The sequence below is a fragment of the Entelurus aequoreus genome, linkage group LG16, assembly GCF_033978785.1.
Source record: "Entelurus aequoreus isolate RoL-2023_Sb linkage group LG16, RoL_Eaeq_v1.1, whole genome shotgun sequence".
Taxonomy (NCBI): Eukaryota; Metazoa; Chordata; class Actinopteri; order Syngnathiformes; family Syngnathidae; genus Entelurus; species Entelurus aequoreus.
In genome coordinates this window covers 9,369,803-9,393,320 of record NC_084746.1, presented here as the reverse complement: position 1 = coordinate 9,393,320, position 23,518 = coordinate 9,369,803, and the positions used below count along the sequence as shown (strand labels likewise).

The 23,518-nt window shown below is 36.0% G+C and overlaps 1 pseudogene; it reads left to right on the top strand.

Moving 5' to 3' along the window:
• The window catches only part of LOC133631442 (ephrin type-A receptor 3-like), a 134,243-nt pseudogene extending 110,925 nt beyond the window's left edge, over window positions 1–23,318 (top strand).
• The last annotated feature ends 200 nt before the right edge of the window (window positions 23,319–23,518 follow it).

Sequence of the window (23,518 nt, the reverse complement as noted above, 5' to 3'; positions counted from 1 at the left end):
GTACTTTTCCTTGTTGATGTCCCAAAACCGTACTGTAGTATATTTGTTCATCCTATGGTCACATATGGGTTGTCTTACGTCAGCACCGGAAGTGGTCAAATCAGCTGTTCACCTGGCGGGGATGAATAGGGAAGTCCTTCTTTAGCTGCTGTCTTGTTTGATCATATATTGCTGCCTTTGCACCTGTCAATGTTTACTTTTCTATGCACATTAAATCAACAAAACAATCCTGACTTTGGAGCAATGTTCACGGACTCTACTATTTGCTCTCTATTAGATGCAATGGGACCATGGTTTATGTCCTCACTTGTTCACACCTCCTCATATGGAAGCTACTTTTCCTTGTTGATGTCTCAAGAAGGGTAGCAATACAAGAACACTCTCACACACACACATATTCTTGTATTTGTTACCTTCTTGAGACCTCTGAAAAATTCCTGCCTCTTTAGGACCACCCTTTCCAGATATATAAAAATGTGTATTTACAACATTGGCTGCCGTCTTTTTTTTTTATCATATATTGCTGCCTTTGCACCTGTCAATGTTTACTTTTGTATGCACATTGAATCAACAAAAAAATCCTGACTTTGGAGCAATGTTCACGGACTCTAGTATTTGTCTCTCTATTAGATGCAATAGTTTTCCGTATTGGGACCATGATTTCGGTACTAAGTTGTTCACACCTCCTCATATAGAAGCTACTTTTCCTTGTTGATGTCCCAAAACCGTACTGTAGTGTATTTGTTCATCCTATGCTCACATATGGGTTGTCTTACGTCAGCACCGGAAGTGGTCAAATCAGCTGTTCACCTGGCGGGGATGAATAGGGAAGTCCTTCTTTAGCTGACATCTTGTTTGATCATATATTGCTGCCTTTGCACCAGTCGATGTTTACTTTTCTATGCACATTAAATCAACAAAAAATCCTGACTTTGGAGCAATGTTCACGGACTCTAGTGTTTGGCTCTCTATTAGATGCAATGGGACCATGGTTTCGGTCCTCATATGGAAGCTACTTTTCCTTGTTGATGTTTCAAGAAGGGTAGAAATACAAGCACACACGCACGCACACACACACACACACACACACACACACACACACACACACACACACACACACACACACACACACACACTTTATTGTATTTGTTACCTTTTTGAGACCTCTGAAAAATGCCGCCTTCTTTAGGACCACCCTAACTTAGATATTGGGTTTCACTATGTAAAAGCGCTTTGAGTCACTAGAGAAAAGCGCTATATAAATATAATTCACTTCCCACTTAGCTGGAGTGTTTCTTCTATCCTCTCACTCTGACCTTCCCCCGACGTCCTGACTTCTCCAACCATGTAACCGCCTTCCAACCTGTGTCCCCCCGCAGTGGGAGGAGATCAGCGTGATGGATGAGCGGAACACCCCGATGAGGACCTACCAGGTGTGCAACGTCATGGAGGCCAACCAGAACAACTGGCTGCGGACACGCCACATCGGCCGGGAAGGAGCGCAGCGTGTCTACATCGAGATCAAGTTCACCCTGCGGGACTGCAACAGCCTGCCGGGTGTCCCCGGGACCTGCAAAGAGGTGAGCACCGCTTTAAAACTACACCCACTACATTTCAGAAAAAATAAAACATTTTGTCTATATATAAGTCGCATATATATACGATGTTGAATTCATTGTTTACACAAAAAAACATTATGTGAGTGTTTATTTACACACCTTAATTGATACTGCAACATGGCAGTAAAACGGCTGACTGAACAAAACAGAAGCCATCGTCACGGAAGCTAGCGCTCCAATCACCTTAACAGACTCAAAAACTTCACAGTGACGTTTTGGTGAAGTCGCAAAAACAAATTACCACCCCACTTTAGTGTAGATAGACAGCATAGGTACAGAGCTAACCTGAAAAATGATTGACAGAGAATGAGAAGTGGAAGAAAAAGACGAGAAATAATATATGTCGGAATTTAACGTGTTTATAGCACAGGATTGACAATAAAAGTTAAAAAGAGCGTCGTACTTTGTGACTTCTGGGCTCAACAACAACACAATCAGCTGAAAAACGACACATACGGTTATTATTTTTAGAGGGCACAGAGATATTAAAGGAGCCATGAGTAACTTCCGTCACTTGATTGACATTGTGACATTGGTCTTGTGAGATGACGCCAGACCGCTATTAAGAAAAAACGACCGACAGGAAGGCGAGAAACACTTTTTATTTCAACAGACTCTCGCGCCGTACGACCGCACAGTTCCTAGTCTTCACAATAAAAGCCCTGCTCCGTCCTGCCTGCGCTAACAAAATAAGAGTCTCAGAAAGCTAGCAAGCTACGGAGTTTTCCGCCAACGTATTTCTTGCAAAGTGTATAAAACGGACAAAAACAAAAAGCAAGTACTTTCATGTGGTATTGGACAAAAAGGAGGACTTTTTTTTTGTTCTCTTTCATTAGAAAATGTGGAGGTTATCATCACTACTGTCTGATTCCAATCAATGCAAGTCATCACAATCATACCAACTTATATTCTTGTCTTCATGACAGAAAGGAATCTATATCTAATCAAATCAAATCAACTTTATTTATAAAGCACATTTAAAATCCACCACAGGGGTAGCCAAGGTGCTGTACAATGGGCAGGCCAAAAGACAACAAGAGACACAACACAAACAGAGCACGATAAAAAATAAATAAGTAAAATAAATAAGATAAATAAAATAAATAAGATAAATAAAATAAATAAAATAAATAAAATAAATAAAATAAATAAAATAAATAAAATAAATAAATACGTTTAAATAAAATAAATAAATCAAATAAAATGAAATAAAATAAAATAAAATAAATAAATAAAATAAATAAATTTAGATACATTTAAATGAATTTAAATAAAATAAATAAATACATTTAAATTAAATTAAATAAATAAATAAAATAAATAAAATAAATAAAATAAATAAAATAAATAAAATAAATAAAATAAATAAAATAAATAAAATAAATATATGTGCTTAACACGCTTGTATTTTGTACACCTTTAACATGTGAACAAAAACGACAAAATAAATATATATATATCTATATATATATCTATATATATATAGATATATATATATATAGATATATATATATATATATATATATATATATATATATATATATATATATATATATATATATATATATATATATATATATATATATATATGTATATATATATATATGTGTATATATATATATATATATATATATATATATATATATATATATATATATATATATATATATATATATATATATATATATATATATATATATATATATATATATGTGTATATCTATATATATATATATATATATATATATATATATATATATATAGATATATATATATATATATATATAGATATATATATATATGTGTGTATATATGAGGTAGATCCCCTCGACTTGGTCATTTAAAAAGTAGCTCGCCGGCAGAAAAAAGTGTGGTCACCCCTGAACTGGACTGTTTTCCTGACCTGTGGACGTTACGGGAGCTGAGCACCGTAACAAAAATAAAAATGTTCGATGAGATGACAAAACATTAAAGCTAGTACTGATATTAATCGAACACTGATACAGTTTGCGGTTGAACAAAGGAGGAGTGAACATCCCAGTCGACAAACTAAAGACACAATATTGTCCACACCTGTCTCCATCTAAAACACAGCAGTGCGCTCTTAAACACAGAAAATGAGGTTAAACCAAGCGCTCGGCTCCGTTTACTCCGAGGGGGAATCTCCGTGGCAAAGTCTGTGTAGTTAGTCGGCCATGATTATCCAGCCAAACACTGCTAGTGCGCATGCTCCTGACTTACTGTTGCCGAAATAAAAATGTGTCATGATACTGAGTGCAGTTGTTACATCTGTAAGTTTGTCAAAAGGTTGCACTCCAAACGACTAGCACAATAATAATAAACAAATGGTGTCAGTCATTACTAACTTTGTGTGAGTGGTCTATGAAGTAAATGGGTTATACTTGTATAGCGCTTACTAACCACGACCCATCAGGAGCAAGGGTGACGTGTCTTGCTCGAGGACACAACGGACGTGACGAGGTTTGGTAGAAGGTGGGGATCGAACCAGGAACCCTCAGGTTGCTGGCACGGCCACTCTCCCAACCCGCGCCACACCGTCCCCCGAAGTCTGAGACTATGCAGGTGTACTATGCACTATGTACTCATCATCATCGGCGGTCACTCGAAGAGAATATGACGATCCTCCTGGTAGGGGTGTATCCCTTTATGGAGGATGCCTGTGCGTGACTTTGTTTAACGTGGGGAGACTGGTGCACAGACAGTCACCACACCATCCTTGACAGATCCGGGTCAGGGTCCAGTGGCATGGAGTCCAAGACGACTGGGGACCCAATTCTGCTGCAGCCTTCTTCATCCGCCATCCCAGCCGTTGTGACGCTCCATAGGGTTAGCAATCATCCTCCGCCTGTTCCACCGTTGAGGTCTCGGGTCGTTATTTCCCTTAACTCATCCCACATGGATGTGGGGGTGCCTTCTTCTGCCATCGCAGCCCTTGTGGTGGTTCTTACATCTACCGTCTTCCGCCTGCTCCGCCGTTGAGGTCTTCACCGTATCCCTGGCTAGGGGGCAGTCAGGTACTAGGCCTTTGCCAAGGGGGGCCACCTGGGGTAACAGTAGTAAAGGGGTTAACCTCCTAGTGCCCCAAGACCCCATAGAGGAGCCTCCACTGCCGGATGCACTTTAACGTCATGCCCAGGACAAAGCACTATGTACTATGGAGACTATGAGACTGTGCAGGTGTACTATGGAGTCTATGAGACTATGCAGGTGTACTATTGAGTCTACTATGGAGTGTATGAGACAGTGCAGGCGTACTATGGAGTCTACTATGGAGTCTATGAGACAGTGCAGGCGTACTATGGAGTCTACTATGGAGTCTATGAGACTATGCAGGTGTACTATTCAGTCTACTATGGAGTGTATGAGACTGTGCAGGCGTACTATGGAGTCTATGAGACAGTGCAGGCGTACTATGGAGTCTACTATGGAGTCTGTGAGACTATGCAGGTGTACTATTGAGTCTACTATGGAGTCTATGAGAGTGCAGGCGTACTATGGAGTCTACTATGGAGTCTATGAGACTATGCAGGTGTACTATGGAGTCTACTATGGAGTCTATGAGACTATGCAGGTGTACTATGGAGTCTACTATGGAGTGTATGAGACTATGCAGGTGTACTATTGAGTCTACTATGGAGTCTATGAGACAGTGCAGGCGTACTATGGAGTCTACTATGGAGTCTATGAGACAGTGCAGGCGTACTATGGAGTCTACTATGGAGTCTATGAGACAGTGCAGGCGTACTATGGAGTCTACTATGGAGTCTATGAGACTATGCAGGTGTACTATGGAGTCTATGAGACAGTGCAGGCGTACTATGGAGTCTACTATGGAGTCTATGAGACTATGCAGGTGTACTATTGAGTCTACTATGGAGTCTATGAGACAGTGCAGGCGTACTATGGAGTCTACTATGGAGTCTATGAGACTATGCAGGTGTACTGTGGAGTCTATGAGACAGTGCAGGCGTACTATGGAGTCTACTATGGAGTCTATGAGACTATGCAGGTGTACTATTGAGTCTACTATGGAGTCTATGAGACAGTGCAGGCGTACTATGGGGTCTACTATGGAGTCTATGAGACTATGCAGGTGTACTGTGGAGTCTATGAGACAGTGCAGGCGTACTATGGAGTCTACTATGGAGTCTATGAGACTATGCAGGTGTACTATTGAGTCTACTATGGAGTCTATGAGACTATGCAGGTGTACTATGGAGTCTACTATGAAGGCTATGAGACTATGCAGGTGTACTATGGAGTCTACTATGGAGTCTATGAGACTGTGCAGGTGTACTATGGAGTCTACTATGGAGTCTATGAGACTATGCAGGTGTACTATGGAGTCTACTATGGAGTCTATGAGACTGTGCAGGTGTACTATGGAGTCTACTATGGAGTGTATGAGACTGTGCAGGTGTACTATGGAGTCTATGAGACTGTGCAGGTGTACTATGGAGTGTATGAGACTATGCAGGCGTACTATGGAGTGTATGAGACTGTGCAGGTGTACTATTGAGTCTACTATGGAGTGTATGAGACTATGCAGGCGTACTATGGAGTGTATGAGACTATGCAGGCGTACTATGGAGTGTATGAGACTGTGCAGGTGTACTATTGAGTCTACTATGGAGTGTATGAGACTATGCAGGCGTACTATGGAGTGTATGAGACTATGCAGGCGTACTATGGAGTGTATGAGACTGTGCAGGTGTACTATTGAGTCTACTATGGAGTGTATGAGACTGTGCAGGTGTACTAACTCCTGTGGAATCCTGGGAGAGTATTTAAAGAGCAGAGCACGACTGTTCTACAAGAAGGTCTCTTCCCCCGCCAATGAGCAAGTTACACCCCCCCCCCCCCCCCCCCCCCCGCTAGCGAGTCATTGAGTTCACAGCATTTGAAGTAGACCAGTAAAAAAAAAAAGCAGCTCTCTTCTTTTTGCGAGGATCAATACCTGCCAGTTGATTTGATCTGAAACAAATAAGATTGTCTCTCTTTGAGTCTGGCTCTGGTCTGGCACGCTGCGATGCAGGCCTAAACCGCGCCGATGATATCTGGCAGTCTGAAAGGATCTTTGATTAAGCACGTTTGATGCCAACATTTGCGGGTGTTGTTGGTTGAACAAATCACGGCTCCTAACGAGCTCAGCCAGTCAGCTAAATTAACACAGCAGATGATCGTTGAAGGTGTTGACCTTTACCTAATATTTGTTCCAATTAGACGCTGCTAGACAACAGCCATGATGACTGCTTGGTGTTCCTATGATGAGTCACAATTGGCTAAGGTTAGGGCCAAACATTACGGACTGGCCAATCAGAGGCAAGATAAGGCGGGTCATAGAATCCTAACAGACACTCAGGAGGGAGTCAGAGACAGAGGGACGCTTCAAGCTGACCACTCAAAAAATATATATATATTTTAAAAAGATATTATTATGACTGCAAAAAGGCCAGAACAATGCCCCCCAAAAAAGTTGCATTTTGATAAAGAAGGTGAAAAGCACTAATACATTCAAAAATGAACTCAAAGCAATGTAGAAGATCCTCCAGCAGGCCTCAAAATTTGAACTTTTTAAGGTCAAGGCAAGTGTTGTCTTAAAAGAAAGGTCATATTTAGGGCACCAAGGCAAACAACATATATATATATATATATATATATATATATATATATATATATATATATATATATATATATATATATATATATATATGTATGTATATATACTGTATATATATATGTATGTATATATGTATATATATATATATATATATATATATATATATATGCATATATATATATATATATATATATATATATATATATATATATATATATATATATATATATATATATGTATATATATATATATATATATATATATATATATATATATATATATATATATATATATATATATATATATATATATGTATATATGTATATATATATATATATATGTGTGTGTATACAGTATATATATACTGTATACACACACATATATATATATATATATATATATATATATATATATATATATATATATATATATATATATATATATATATATATATATATATATATATATATATATATATATATATATATATATAATAGATACAAATAGTCTTCATTTATGAGATCTAGGGCTGCCAATTATGGATAAAGTAATAATTAAGGTTAGTGTTATCAATATTGAAATTGTGATTAGTAATTGTTAGGTAAGGCAGTGTTGGGTGTGAAGGTAATACCATCATGTCATTTGTAATATCTAATAAAAAGACTATAGATAAACGCTATCCATATATTTATAGACAAATATTAGTTATTTTTATTCTTTAATAACATCAATGTGTCAGCTTTTTGTCATTACATGACGCCTTTATCTCTATTTTTACATTTTGATAAAGAGAGTTTTTATTTTTTTATACATTTTTTAAATTATGTACATGTATATGTAGATGTAGATGATGTATCGGGACAGATCCATTAAGAGGTTGAGCAGAAATATGTCATATAGGAATTAACTATTCACAATAACACCTTAACAAAATGATGTGTCACATGAATGGTTTTTGAAGTAACACCTTAGTGATGTGAAAAAAACACAAGTAATGTAAAAAAAACAACCTGGTGTTTACTTTTTGATATCAAAATAAAACACAAAGCAGTTTGGCTAATGAAGATAAAGTAAAATAAAGAAGCTTTGCTCTTCTCCAACACCTTCTAGTGGTTCAGTACAACAGTTTGGCCAACAACAAAAACCCGTAGTGATACTCTCACATCGAATACACAATCTTCACAGCCTGCCTTCAATTCGATGAGATGACAAAACATTAAAGCTAGTATTGATGTTATTTGAACACTGATACAGTTAAATAAAGGAGGAGTGAACATCCCAGTCAACAAACTAAAGACTGTATAAACAAGTTGTGACAACGTTCACGACACATGCCTGCCACAAAACATCAAATTGTTTTCTCCTTGGCTGTATACTTTTAGTGTGGGGACAATATTGTCCACACCTGTCTCCATCTAAACACAGCAGTGCGCTCTTAAACACACGCCGGAAAGCGAGGGAAAATGAGGTTAAACCAAGCGCTTTGCTCCATTTACTCCGAGGAGAAATCTCCGCAGCAAAGTCCGTGTAGTTAATCCGCCATGATTATCCAGCCAAACACCGCTAGTGCGTATGCGCCTGACTTCCTGTTGCCGAAAATGCATTAATAAATGACGGTTTTGTGGTTATTTAAAAATTAAACAGTATTACTAACCATCGCAAATGATCATTATACCGTTTACTGTTACATCCGTCATCCATTAAGAAGTAAAAAGTCAAGGACGGTCACGGCATGTTCTTGCCGCAAATGTTGGTCCATTTTTGGGGCATTACGGCGGAAGACGAGGGCGGTCGCGGCACCTGCCGTGGTTGCTGCAGTAAAATTTGAGTCCCGCTTCAGTAAAGGTGATGTTAAATTGTTCATTTCTCCATGCTTTTGTCATGTAGTTTCCATGGTTTTCTGAATTAAAACCCATAATTATTCTCAATGAAGGTATGTAAAAAAGTAGCGTTGTCAGAAATAACAGACTAAGTCATGTGATTAATCACACAAAATGGGTGCGTTAATCATGTATGCATGCAGATTAATCTCACAATTTATTGCTCCTTTTCCGGAAACATACCCAGACGGGACTTTATTTAAAACTGTTGGCAGGTTTTAAGAAAAAACCCACATTTAAACAAACATTGGGCTCATTTTTCAGGATAATGCAAATTATGCAAGTGAGTAATAAAGATTACAATGACATGAATAAATAAATAAATAATGATAATAATAATAGTAATAATAATAATAATAATAATAATATAATAATAATATATAATATATAATAAATATAATTTAATATAATATAATATAATATAATATAATAATGAATACATGACAACATTCATAGACAATACAATGTGATTAATTGTAATTAATTTCAGTTTAAATAATTAATAATAATAATAATAATAATACTTAATTTCAGTTTAAATAATTAATAATAATAATAATAATACTTAATTTCAGTTTAAATAATAGTTTGACAGCACTAATTTAAACAAACAAATACATTGTTTGTGCAATTGACTTATTGGAACACATTACTTGTAAAAATCAAGCTTTGGCGGTCCTGGGGAAGAAAAAGAGAGAAGTCCTGTACTTAATGACCTGCAGGATCATTTCAATTTGGTGCTCATTCCAGCAGTTAAATAAGTCATTTTCAACATTTTCCCACTAATATGTTCCATTTCAAAGACCTGAAAAAAGATTCTCCAGGGAATACTTATTTTATAGTGCTATATTTTAATTTATATATATATATATATTTAGAGGGCCCTGCTCTCCCGCATAACTGCGATATTACAGCTCCTCTGTATTGATTTTCTTCCACTTTGTCAGTCTTTTTGTGGACAAGACGTCTGCAGAATGACGAGTGCAGCGATAATATGAGAGTGGGGTTTAGGTCTGGCTCTCCAGGGCAGACGTGAGAGCAGAGAGGCGGCCAGCTTGTTAAAATTTCACGTTGAATGAACTTGTGTGTCAGTAAAGTATTTTATGTGTGTGTGTGTGTGCAGACATTCAACATGTACTACTATGAGTCCAACAACGCCAACTTGTGGTTCATCAAGGAGAGCCAGTACGTCAAAATCGACACCATTGCTGCGGATGAGAGCTTCACGCAGGTATGGACGCTCATCAAGTACGACTACCACAGAAAATAAACGTGTATTTTGCAGCTGTCATGTTGCTGAAGAAGTTGTAAACAAACCTGATAGCGCCATGTAGCTATTGCATATACAGTACTGTCCTACTACAAATATGAATGATAGTAATTCTCTTGGTGGAAAAGTGGCTAAATAAATATAAAAGTAAGTAAAAACGATATTTTTTTATATTATTATAAATTTGATCATATGCAATATACAGTACAGGCCAAACGTTTGGACAGTACACTGTTCTCTTTATGTTCATGACTATTTACATTGTAGATTGTCAAATCAAAACTATGAAAGAACCCATGTGGAGTTATGTATTTAGCAAAAAAAAGGTGAAATAACATGTTTTATATTCTAGTTTCTTCAAAATAGCCCCCCTTTGCTCCGATTACTGCTTTGCACACTCTCGCATTCTCTCCATGAGCTTCAAGAGGTAGTCACCTGAAATGGTTTTCACTTTACAGGTATCATAGTTTTGATGTGACAATCGACAATGTAAATAGTCATGAAAATAAGGAAAACACATGGCATGAGAAGGTGTATCCAAACCTTTGGCCTGTACTGCACATATATATATATATATATATATATATATATATATATATATATATATATATATATATATATATATATATATATATATATATATATATATATATATATATATATATATATATATATATATATGTATGTGTGTGTATATATATATATATATATATATATATATATATATATATATATATATATATATATATATATATATATATATATATATATATATGTGTGTGTGTATATATATATATATATCTATATATATATATATATATGTTTATATATATCTATATATATAGATATATATATATATGTTTATATATATCTATATATATATATATATCTATCTATATATATATATATATATATATATATATATATATATATATATATATATATATATATATAGATATATATATATATATATAAACATATATATATATATATATATATATATATATATATATATATATATATATATATATATATATATATATATATATATATGTTTATCTAGTGCAAAGATATTTTGAAATGCAATATTTTAGATCGACAATTTTCATAGTTATGGGTAACCTGCCCCATTGTACAGCACTTTGACTACCCCTGTGGTGAAATTTAAATGTACGTTATAAATAAAGTTGATTTGATTTGATTTGATTTGATTATTGTGACATTACATGTCCAAAAAAAGAGTAAGTAGAAGTAGAGCTTATTTAACCCCACCCCTTTTCCATTTCATAGCTATTTATTACACCTTTTTTTCCTGTGTAACACTAACAAATCACACAAATGAATGAACTTCTCATTCATTATTAATCATAATGATTGATTTAACTAAAATATAAAGCAATATATTGATTTTAAATGTTTTACATTTTCATTAATTTAAACTGTAATGTACATAAAACACTATTAACAATGTTGGAAATATTTTTTATTTGATATAATAATACAATGATAGCAAACAAATAATAATTGATATTTTTTTAATGATATAATTGGCCAAAAAGTAATAATACTGCATTATATAGTAATGTTTTAAAATGTTTTTACAGCATTTTTTTTCTAAATGAAAAAGTCAAATAAGTTGTATTAATAAATTGATCAATTGTATAAAACTGACAACTTAATTGTCTTTACATAACTGAGTTTGGGGACTAATGGATCCCAAACGTCTTCCTTCCACAGGTGGACGTCGGCGACCGTGTGATGAAGCTCAACACAGAAGTGCGGGATATCAGCAACCTGAGTAAAAAAGGTTTCTACCTGGCCTTCCAGGACCTGGGCGCCTGTATCGCTCTGGTCTCGGTCAGGGTCTTCTACAAAAATGCCCGGTCACCGTGCTTAACTTGGCCCAGTTCCCCGACACCATAACTGGGGGGGACACGGCCCTGGTGGAGGTCCACGGTGCCTGTGTCAACGCTTCCGAGGAGTTTGAGGCTCCCAAGATGTACTGCAGTGCAGACGGCGGCTGGCTGGTTCCCATCGGGAGGTGCGTGTGCAAGCCGGGCTTCCAGGAGAACAAGGACTTCTGCAACGTGAGTGGACTGTGTGGGTCTGTGGACTCTGTGTGGGTCTGTGGACTGTGTGGGTCTGTGGACTCTGTGGGTCTGTGGACTGTGTGGGTCTATGCACTGTGTGGGTCTAAAGACTGTGTGGGTCTATGGACTCTGAGGGTCTGTGGACTGTGCGGGTCTATGGACTGTGTGGGTCTGTGGACTCTGTGTAGATGTGGCTCCATTGTGACCCCTTTTACTATTGCAGGGTCTCCGCAGGTCATTAAAAAGCATTAAAGTCAATCAAATTAACCTTAAATGTCAACAAAAAGCATTAAGTAGAATATCAAGGGACAATTCTTTGAAGGTTCTCAGTCATCAGGTTTTTGTAGTCTCAGGTCATTCAAGCCAGGGTCACATCTAGTCTTAGACTTAGATTGGTCACATCTAGTCTTAGACTTAGATTGTTACATCTAGTCTTAGACTTAGATTGGTCACATCTAGTCTTAGACTTAGATTGGTCACATCTAGTCTTAGACTTAGATTGGTCACATCTAGTCTTAGACTTAGATTGTTACATCTAGTCTTAGACTTAGATTGGTCACATCTAGTCTTAGACTTAGATTGTTACATCTAGTCTTAGACTTAGATTGGTCACATCTAGTCTTAGACTTAGATTGTTACATCTAGTCTTAGACTTAGATTGGTCACATCTAGTCTTAGACTTAGATTGTTACATCTAGTCTTAGACTAAGATTGGTCACATCTAGTCTTAGACTTAGATTGTTACATCTAGTCTTAGACTTAGATTGGTCACATCTAGTCTTAGACTTAGATTGTTACATTTAGTCTTAGACTTAGATTGTTACATTTAGTCTTAGACTTAGATTGGTCACATCTAGTCCTGGACTTAGATTGTTACATCTAGTCTTAGACTAAGATTGGTCACATCTAGTCTTAGACTTAGATTGGTCACATCTAGTCTTAGACTTATATTTGTCACATCTAGTCCTAGACTTATATTGGTCACATCTAGTCTTAGACTTAAATTGTTACATCTAGTCTTAGACTTAGATTGGTCACATCTAGTCTTGGACTTAGATTGTTACATCTAGTCTTAGACTTAGATGTTACATTTAGTCTTAGACTTAGATTGGTCACATCTAGTCTTACACTAAGATTGGTCACATCTAGTCTTAGACTTATATTGGTCACATCTAGTCCTAGACTTATATTGGTCACATCTAGTCTTAGACTTAAATTGTTACATCTAGTCTTAGACTTAGATTGGTCACATCTAGTCTTAGACTTAGATTGTTACATGTAGTCTTAGACTAAGATTGGTCACATGTAGTCTTAGACTTAGATTGGTCACATCTAGTCTTAGACTTAGATTGTTACATCTAGTCTTAGACTTAGATTGGTCACATCTAGTCTTAGACTTAGATTGGTCACATCTAGTCTTAGATTTAGATTGTTACATCTAGTCTTAGACTTAGATGTTACATTTAGTCTTAGACTTAGATTGGTCACATCTAGTCTTAGACTTAGATTGTTACATCTAGTCTTAGACTAAGATTGGTCACATCTAGTCTTAGACTTAGATTAGTCACATCTAGTCTTAGACTTATATTGGTCACATGTAGTCTTAGACTTAGATTGGTCAGATCTATTCTTAGAATTAAATTGATCACATCTAGTCTTAGACTTAGATTGGTCACATCTAGTCTAGCAGCTGGTGCCAAAACCCCAAATATTTATGCTCTGAAACCAGGAGTGTGTGCCTGGGCAAGGATAGTTCCGCCCTATGGTAATGAGAAAAACAACTGTTGAGATGCAAACAAACAATCCTATGTCAAAGCCAAGGACAGTGGTTGAAGGGTAATCTCCCCTCGTTAGCATTGAGGTATTGTGTGGCAGAACCATGGCTGTGGATCCACTACTACCAGTCCAAAATAGTCAGAATCCCCACGTAAACATTCTATTCAGTTGTAAACAAATGTCACAAATGACATTCTGGTCTCCTTTTGTGAGCAGAATGTTTCTAACTCTGTCATTTGTTGGAGGCTAAATTGCTTTTAGGAATGGTTGAAAGGACAGGGTTGTATGTGGGAACAGGTGGTGTCGCAAGCCACATCCTCTGTTCAGGGATGGTTTTTCCACCTTGACAGAGATGGCTTCCCTCACTCCTGTGTGGTAACATCCTTCCTGTCTGTCCAGAATGTCTACATGTTAGTTCTCATGCTGTGCCATGTGTCGGCTTAGTGGTTGTTTTGTTTCCCAATATATGAATCAGAGTTCATCATTACACTGGATAGCATACAGCAGATGTTTTCTGTGGTGTGTCCAGTGTTTAGGATGTACCAGTCTCTGTCTCAGGGTGGTTTGAAGTGTACTGGGATGTTGTGTTGGTTAAAAACTCTTCTGAGTTCTGATACTTATGGAGTTTCCATATTTGTGTGTCTGTCACCTTTTTCCTCCTCGTCCACTCTGGTCTTGTTATTTCTGGAACTGGATGCACTTTTCACAAAGGACCAGCTGGGGTAACCACAGGTTTTGAGGGCTTCCTTCAAATGCCTATGCTCTTAGTCTCTGGCCTGTGGGCCAGGAGGAACATGATCAGTTCTGTGTTGTAGGCTTCTGATAACGCCCAGTTTGTGTTCCAGTGGGTGGTGTGAATGAAAAAGTAGGTATTGATCCGCATGTGTGGGGTTTCCGGTAAACCCCGACTTGGAGGTCCCCTGTTTTCTCCAATGTGGACATCACAATGTGGACATGCCCTGAGAATATTAAGGGACATTAACATTTTTTTTTAAACAATTGCAGTTGACAACAAAAAAGACTAAAACAAACCAGTTTATAAAATCGGGGTAAAAAACTGCACTTCAAGATGTTCAATATTTATTAAAGTGCAGTTTTTGCTAACAAATTGTGAGAGTCCATTTAATTCGATGTTTGTTTATCTAATTAGGATCGTTCCCGATACAGTAATGAAGAATGGGTGTATTGCATTTTAAAGGGTTACTTGTGTTGTTATCATTAAATTAGTGCCTAATTTCGCCACATTTAATGTAAACTGTTCAACTATTCAAGATCATTGTTAATCATAATAATAATAATAATAATAGATGTTATTTGTAAAAGCACTTTACATTGAGCAAAATACCTCAAAGTGCTACAGTGCATTAAAAAACAAAAAAACAACAACAACGCTAGAACCACAAATAGCTGCCCCCAATAAGTAAAATAAATAGTAAAAAAAAATAAAAACTAGAACAGCCTAATAGCTATAACTAGCACACATATATCTAAAAAAAGTTGTTTTTTTTAAAAAAAAAGAAGGGTTTTTAAGTCTTTTTTAAAAGCATCCACTGTCTGTGGTGCCCTCAGGTGGTCAGGGAGAGCGTTCCACAGACTGGGAGCGGCGGAGCAGAAAGCCCGGGTCTCCAATAGTTCGTAGCTTTTGTCCTCGGAGGTTGGAGGAGGTTAGCGGATTGTTGTTAAATGTTTACAATCGTGTTTACACAGACAATTGTATGCTTTTGACTATATTTAATAACCATCTGACATGGGCATTACATTTGGTTTTACCGCTAGGGCTCCACTACACAGAGTGTTTTGGTCCTCCTCACTCGCTATTGGCGGACAATACGTCGGTACGTTCATTTTAGCACAACCTACGCGGGACAAAAACCAGCAACAAGTACTTCTGTCAGTCAGTGACCATTTAACGTTAGAGATTGCTTCTTCCTGTCGGTGTTGAATAAACTCTAGGCATTAAAAGTTAATATAGAAAATGTAAAACACCAACATAACATCAGGAGCTTGGAGAATAACATCGTAGGATCTAATTACCGCACATTCTGGGCTATACGGCGCAACAGTATTTAAAGGGGAACTGGACTTTTTGGGGAATTTCGCCAATCGTTCACAATCATTATGAGAGACAAGAAAACAAAACTTTTCAGTTCTTTTTTCGCATTCTAACATGTAAAAATCGTCTCGTTCTCGGTGGCTAGTGTGGAGAATGCACATATGTTTAAGAGTTATTTCTGTATTCACAGTCATGTTTAAAGCAGCTAGTGTTTTTCCATTTGTACTCTTTCTATTTTTTTTAGGAATATGTCCGCAAGTAAACTGTGTGTGTTACCTTGAAGGCTTGCAATGTAGGGGTTGGAGTACTCCCTTATATCTTATCCGTAGTAGAACAATGAGCCTGTGTTCCTTTCTGGAGAGGGTGGGGGCTTTCTTCATATGCAAGAAGTTGTCTCTTCCGTTTGAATGTTATACCAATTAGAGAAGCCGGTATGAATGTATTGGTGTGGGCTGGTCTCCTGAAGCTTTAGTAAAACTTGATAATATTCCTATTCTGTCTTGTGGTCCTTACTCCGCATATATGTCATCTGAAAGAACTTGGGATTGACCAGTGACTTTAATTCCCTGAGAGGTAGACTGGTCAGACGCAACACTAGCAATGCAGCTAATGGTAGCGATCAATTCTACCTCAAAATCACTTTAAAAATACATTCAAAAACCATCAACAATACTTCATTTACGTTTTGTAACCCGTATAATAACCAACTGTAGCAACATTGTTATTGTGAGAGTGAACACTGAGGAACTATTTTTCTAGCGTAGCAACACATTGGCGTGCTACGGTATTAGCCTTAAAAAAGTCAGAAACTGAAACAATACAAAAAGAATGCCATTGTAAATTGATATCACCAACAAAAACACTCGTAGACATGTTAGCATATTCGCTAATGCAAACAATGCTCGCTTGTTTGCGTCACCATAGCACATACAAATATTAATTATATCAATATTAATTCTACCATGAATTGATTAACGTGGACCCCGACTTAAACAAGTTGAAAAACGTATTGTGGTGTTACCATTTAGTGGTCAATTGTACGGAATATGTACTGTACTGTGCAATCTACCAATTTAAAGTTTAAATCAATTAATCAATATATGAAAATACTCCTACAGACATCACAGTTTGGTAAGTACAAATTGTTTTATTAGTAATCATATTGTAAAACGTATTAACCTTGTGATTAAGAATCTTTTTGCGCAGAAACGCTAATGACGGTTTGACTTCCGGTTTAAAGCAGAAACAGCAAACACATTTTCAACCGGCAGCACCTGCAGTGAGAAAACTCGGCCATAAGATGGCGCCACAGCACAAACAATGACACACCTTTTCAGTGTCTCTGCCGTCGTATATGAAGACTATTTGTTCCGTACACAACATCATGCCAATAGCGAACAAAAAAACATATATTAGCCGCAGGGTTCAAAGCGTAGGTAAAAAGTAGCAAATATACATTATTAGAAAAATAATAAAAAGGCAGAAATGACAATTGATGACAATATCATTTAAGTTTATTACCCATTAAAGATTGACGATATGTTTCTTTAGGGTCGATACTGTGACTGATTATTAATAGTCAAGGAGGCCGATAACCGATATTTGGAGCCGATATTTAGTACAAGTTATTTAAACCTGAATAGTGAATGTCAGTAAACAGCTGGACAAAGATGTAACTTGTTGTTTTTTTCTTTAATTTATTTTATTTATTTATTTATTTATTTATTTTTTATATTAACTATTTTATTTATTTATTTGTTTGTATTTTTTTTTCTTTTCTTGTTTTATTGACATCCAGCATCAGACATCCCCATCCACTACATCATATTCACATACTTCACACATCTGTCGTCTGCCTTAAATGTCAAAATATTTTTTGTTTATATCCAAACCATTCCACCCCCCCCCCCAAAAAAAATAAAAATAAAATAAGGATTACTCCCTATATATATATATATATATATATATATGTATGTATGTATGTATGTATGTATGTATGTATGTATGTATGTATGTATGTATGTATGTGTATGTATGTATGTATGTATATATATATATATACACATATACATATATACACATATAGGGAGTAATCCTTATTTTTATTTTTTTTAGCAGTACAATCACTAATTCGAAAAATTAAAGTCAGGCTTATGGGACTTGACATAATTGACCCAGTTTTCCCAGTATGAAGTACATTTATCCAATTTATAATTAATAAAGGCAGTTATATTCTCCATTTTATATATGTCTATTGTTGTTTCCATCCATTGCTTCAAAGTTGTTGTTTTTTTAACATTGTTGAGACATCGTTTTGGACATAATGTTTTATGCCACGCTAATTTTATTTTAGTACCTTTAATATATTTGTGTCTAAGAGGAGCATCAACCTTTGCATGTCAAAATTATAAAGAACATCTCCTGGGAAAATTGGTTAAAAAAAAAAAAGGTATTTCTCTACACCACAGTGACTTACCTTCTACTCAGTGTTATGCAACTTACTAGCAATTTATGGATTTAATACATTTTAAGGTTCCCTGGTGGGGAACCCTGCAATATTGAGAACATTTAAATGGAAACAATTCTGAGCTCTTTCACGCAGATTATACTTGAGACATTTTTCAAGACGACACATAATCTCAGTCTAATTAATTAATTAATTACTAATAATACGTTTTTTAAATAGTTTTTATTTTGTACTGTTATTATAGTTATTACCAACAGTAACAAATAACACATCAAAACCTCTAAGGAATGTCAATGTGATTTTATACATTATTTTTGTCGTGAAATTAATCAACAGTGTTCTGAAAATTACTTTTAAAAAAAGTAATTATAGTTACTTATTACTTTACCAAAAAAGTAATTGAATTACTAATGGAATTACCCTTTAATAAATGTAATTAATTACTAGGGAAATAAATGAATAGGTTACTTAAAAAAAACATCTCGCATTTGCAGTTGAGAAATGTTTACTATAAGTGCACAGTGTGTGGAGTCTGTGCTTTTTAAAAGGCGGGGCCTGTTGCCTAGTGACGTGTGATGTCATTGAGGTTTTCGACTGAGCTGTGTTTGTTAGCTTTAGCAGTTAACTTTCCACCGGATTGTGTTACCTCTGCTTAATAACGAGATCGCATGTGCTTCCATGGCTGTCATATCTTCTTGTCAACAAACGGGGTATTGTTTGGATGGCAAGTTTGTCACTCCAATCATTGATTTGTTGTTCAATATTCCCATGTTGTACGTGTGTGTATGTTGTTGTCTTCTGTGTCACACCTTCCTCTTTGATATCAACTTCATTTTAGTGCGATACTGCTTGCCGCGTTACATCAAGCTATCGATAACGACGTTGGAACGGACCTAAAAGTAATTAGATTACTTGTTACTGGTAAAAGTAACATACACTGTTAATCAATGCATGATAATCCTGAAACCGTGATTATTGCGGCGACTATAATCGTAGTGTCACAGTCTGTAATTGTTGCATCTCGGGTGTGAAAGTGGTGTGTTTTGGTAAGTGATGCAATGTGCGTATTGGTGGGACTTTGTGCGTGCCATCGTGCAAAATAAAACTGTGGGAGTTGCTTTGAGGCATCTTCTCCTCTATTTAAGAGTGTGTGTTTGTTTGTGAAGCTTGAAGATCTTACTTTGCCCCGCTGAGCGGAGGCACGCACAGTGTGTGTGTGTGTGTGTGTGTGTGTGTGTGTGTGTGTGTGTGTGTTCTTGTATTGCTACCCTTCTTGAGACATGAAGAAGGAAAATAATCTTCCATATGAGGAGGTGTGAACAAGTGAGGACATAAATCATGGTCCCAATAACATTGCATCTAATAGAGAATCACCCAAAAGGAGGGATTGTTCAAATTGACTGTGTGTCGCTTTTAAAAGTGATCCCCCCAATGGTCAACATATGAAATAACAAGTGTGTGTAAGAAATTGAAATGTGCCCCCTTTGGCCAAAATTAATAAAAAATAAATATGTATATAGAGACATACTGTAATAACTTGAAGTAAATAATGAAGATTAAAAAACAATTACAAACAAAACAAATGAACTAAAAGCAGTCTTTTTCTCACAATGTGTTGACTTATTTCTTATAGAATTCGGAACAATTTGTCATATTCTTTCTGTTTCTGTAATATTGCAATATTTTATGACTTTTTAATGTAAAATTCTGACTTTTTAATGCAAAATGGTGACATTTGTCATATAAAAATTGACTGTGTGTCGGTTTTAAAAGTGCTCCCCATTTGGTCAACATATGAAATAACAAGTGTGTGTAAAAAATGGACATGCGCCCCCTTTGGCCAAAATGATTTTTTTTTAAAATAAATAAATATGTATATAGAGACATACTGTAATAACTTGAAGTAGATAATGAAGATTAAAAACCAAACTACTGAAAGCAGTCTTTTTCTCACAATGTGTTGACGTCGTTCTTATAAAATTGGCAACAATTTCTCATATTCTTTCTGTTTCTGTAATATTGCAATATTTTCTCGTAAAATTATTAATTTTTTATGCAAAATGGTGACTTTTGTCATATAAAATTCTGACTTTTATCACAATATTGCCAATTTTTTTGTTGTTCTTGTAGAATAGTGTCTTTTTTGAGTAAAATTATGACTTTTGTCGTCATCATCAAATTTTAAAGTTTTCTTATAAAATGTTTACTTTTGTCGAGTAAAATCATGACTCTTTTCATCAAATTGCCAACATTTGAAGCTTTTCTTGTAAAATTGCGACTGTTATTGAGTACATTTCTTACTTTTGTCATAATATTGCACAAATGTTCAGTTTTTCTTGTAAAATTTTGACTTGCGCTGAGTAAAATTACGACTTTTTTATAATACTGACAAAATTCTACGTTTTTCTTGTGAAATTGTGACCTTTTTCTTGTGAAATTCCAATTCATTTTTCACAACTACCTTTTTTTATATTTGCATAGTATGTATATATTATTAATGTTGTAAATACTCTTCTTTATATATCTAGAAAGGCTGGTCCTAAAGTGGGAGGCTTTTTCCCCAGGTCTCAAGAAGGTAACAAATACAAGCATGTGTGTGTTCTTGTATTTCTACCTTTCTTGAGACATCAACAAGGAAAAGTAGCTTCCATATGAGGAGGTGTGAACAAGTCAGGACTGAAATCATGGTCCCAATACGGAAAACCATTGCATCGAATTGAGAATCTCCCAAAAAGGAGGGATTTTTCAAATTGACTGTGTGTTGGTTTTAAAAGTGCTCCCCCTCTGGTCAACATATGAAATAACAAGTGTGTAAGAAATTGACATGCGCCCCCTTTGGCCAAAATTAATTTAAAAAAAATAAATCAATATTTATATAGAGACATACTGTAATAACTTGAAGTAAAAAATGAACATTAAACCAATGACCAAAAAAAAAAAAAGAAATTAACTAAAATCAGTCTTTTTCTCACAATGTGTTGACGTCTTTCTTATAGAATTGGCAACAATTTCTCATATTATTTCTGTTTCTGTAACTTTGCAATATTTTCTCGTAAAATTATTACTTTTTTATGCAAAATGGTGACATTTGTCATATAAAATTCCGACTTTTATCACAATATTGCCAATGTTTGTGTTGTTCTTGGAAAACAGTGACATTTTTTAGCAAAATCATAATTTTTCCGACTAAAATACCGATTATTATTATAATATTGCCAAAATGTTAAAGTTTCCCTATAAGATTGTGACTTTTGTCGAGTAAAATTACGACTTTTTTCATAAAATTGCCAACATTTTAAGCTTTTTCTTGTAAAATTGCGACCGTTTTTGAGTAAAATTCCAACTTTTATCATAACATTGCACAAATGTTCAGTTTTTCTTGTACAATTTTGACTTGCGTTGAGTAAAATGACGACTTTTATTATAATACTGCCAACATTCTAACTTTTTCTCGTGAAATTGGGACCTTTTTCTTGTGAAATTGAAACAAATTTTCCACAACAAGCTTTTTTATATTTGCATAGTATGTATATATTATTAATGTTGTAAATACACTTCTTTATATATCTAGAAAGGCTGGCCCTAAAGAGGGAGGCATTTTTTTCGGAGGTCTCAAGAAGGTAACAAATACAAGAGTGTGTGTGTGCGTGTTCCTGTATTTCTAACCTTCTTGAGACAGGAAAAGTAGCTTCCATATGAGGACCGGTGGACAAGTCAGGACTGAAATCATGGTCCCAATACGGAAAACCATTGCATCTAATTGAGAATCACCCAAAAAGGGGGGATTTTTCAAATTGACAGTGTGTCGGTTTTAAAAGTGCTCCCCCTCTGGTGAACATATGAAATAACAAGTGTGTGTAAGAAATGTACACATTTTTCACAACAAGCTTTTTTATATTTGCATATGTATATATTATTAATGTTGTAAATACACTTCTTTATATATCTAGAAAGGCTGGTCCTAAAGAGGGAGGCATTTTTCTTAGGTCTCAAGAAGGTAACAAATACAAGAATGTGTGTGTGTGTGTGTGTGTGTGTGTGCGTGTGCGTGTGCGTGTGCGTGTGCGTGTGTGTGTGTGTGTGTGTGTGTGTGTGTGTGTTTGTGTGTGCGCGCGCGTGTGTTGGATAAGGAAAAGGTATGCCCGAGGAAGATGGTTATTGAGTGGTAAAAGTCCACAGATGGTGTGCACAAAGTGTGTGTGTGTACAGTATTTGCTAGCGTTGGCTCTATTAAAAAGATGCTCGCCCGTCGCTTCCCCGCAGGCCCCCTTTTCTCTTGGAACAAGGAAAAGAAGAAGCAGAGATATTCACTCTGGCAAACTGGCAATGATGCAAACTGGGTTGTTTAGGAGAGGCGGCCAAAAAGCCTTGGCAGCGGGCGGTGGAGCCGAGTGGCGAGTGGCGAGTGACTAAGTACAAGCTGCACACTCGCTATGTGCACAGATTGTGTGCAGACTCTGGCTGCGACTCAATGGCGGCTGAGCTCCGCGTCTGTGTGGCGTGCTTCTTGTTTGACGGCTGAGCTTCTTCCAATGCTTTTTATCGCTTCCTTTTCTTGGGTTCCGACGTACGAGTTAGCTCGTGGTCTGTTCACCAGCTTTGCAACTTGGGGCCGCTTGACTTTGCAGCAATGTTTGCGGCCCCCTGCATACTTAGTCAGGTTTCTTTTGCAAACAGGGGTGTCCACATGTTTTCTAAAACAAGGCTTTGACATTTTATGTC